The sequence below is a fragment of the Mandrillus leucophaeus genome, unplaced genomic scaffold (genome assembly GCF_000951045.1).
Source record: "Mandrillus leucophaeus isolate KB7577 unplaced genomic scaffold, Mleu.le_1.0 Scaffold10, whole genome shotgun sequence".
In the NCBI taxonomy this organism is placed as follows: Eukaryota; Metazoa; Chordata; class Mammalia; order Primates; family Cercopithecidae; genus Mandrillus; species Mandrillus leucophaeus.
The window spans coordinates 7,454,383-7,455,615 of record NW_012098098.1 but is presented as its reverse complement, the minus strand read 5'-3'; the positions used below and the strand labels follow the sequence as shown (position 1 = coordinate 7,455,615).

Sequence of the window (1,233 nt, the reverse complement as noted above, 5' to 3'; positions counted from 1 at the left end):
AAAAAAAAAAAAATACAAAAAATTAGCCAGTCGTGGTGGCAGGCACCTGTGGCCCCAGCCACTCGGGAGGCTGAGGCAGGAGAATGGCGTGAAATCTGGAGGCGGAGCTTGCGGTGAGCTGAGATTGCGCCACTGTATTCCAACCTGGGTGACAGAGTGAGACTCCGTCTCAAAAAAAAAAAAAAAAAAAAAGAATAGCTGAGGCTGGGCTCAATGGCTCATGCCTATAATCCAGCACTTTGGGAGGCTGAGACTGGTGGATTCCCTGAGGTCAGGAGTTCAAGACCAGCCTGATCAACGTGGTGAAACCCTGTCTCTCCTAAAAATACAAAAAAATTAGCCAGGCGTGGTGGCGCATGCCTGTAGTCCCAGCCACAGGTGTGGAGGCAGGAGAATTGCTCGAACCCAGGAGGTGGAGGTTGCAGTGAGCCAAGATTGCGCCCTGCACTCCAGCCTGGGTGACAGAGCGAGACTCCATCAAAGCTGACTAGTATTCCATTGTGTGTATATACCACGTTCTCTGTATCCAGTCATCTCTTGTTGGGCACACAGGTTGATTTCATACCTTGGCTATTGTTAATAGTGCCGCAGTAAATGTAGGAGTGCAGATATCTCTTCAGCCGACTGATTTCCTTTCCTTTGGCTGTACGCCCAGTAGTGGGATTGCTGGATCATATGGCAGTTCTTTTTTTTTTTTTTTTTTTGGAGACGGAGTCTCTCGCTGTTGCTCAGGCTGGAGTGCAGTGGTAAGATTTCAGCTCTCTGCAACCTCTGCCTCCTAGGTTCAACTGATTCTTCTGCCTCAGCCTCCTGAATAGCTGGGATTACAAGCATGCACCACCATGCCCAGCTAATTTTTGTATTTTTTTTTTTTAAGAGGCGGAGTTTCAGCCTGTTGGCCAGGATGGTCTCGATCTCTTGACCTCGTGATCTGCTTGCCTTGGCCTCCCGAAGTGCTGGGATTACAGGTGTGATCCTCCGCGCCAAGGAAAAGTGAGACCCTCTGGGCTGGTAGTCCTGTTTATAGAACTACCCAACTATTTAGAAACCTCAATACTATTTTCCATAATGGCTGTATTAATTTACATTCTCACTAACAGCATATATGAGTCCTGTTTGCATCCTCACCAGCATTTGTTATCTTTTGTTTTCTTGATAATGGTCCTTCTAACTGGAGTGAAGTAATAGCTCATTGTGGCTTTGATTTGCATATTCCTGATGATTAGTGATACT

At 46.8% G+C, this 1,233-nt stretch overlaps 1 protein-coding gene across 3 annotated transcripts in view; it reads left to right on the top strand.

The window, feature by feature from the left end:
- Positions 1-1,233, top strand: part of FANCA (Fanconi anemia, complementation group A) — an 86,674-nt gene that overhangs the window by 7,854 nt on the left and 77,587 nt on the right. The window lies entirely within an intron of this gene.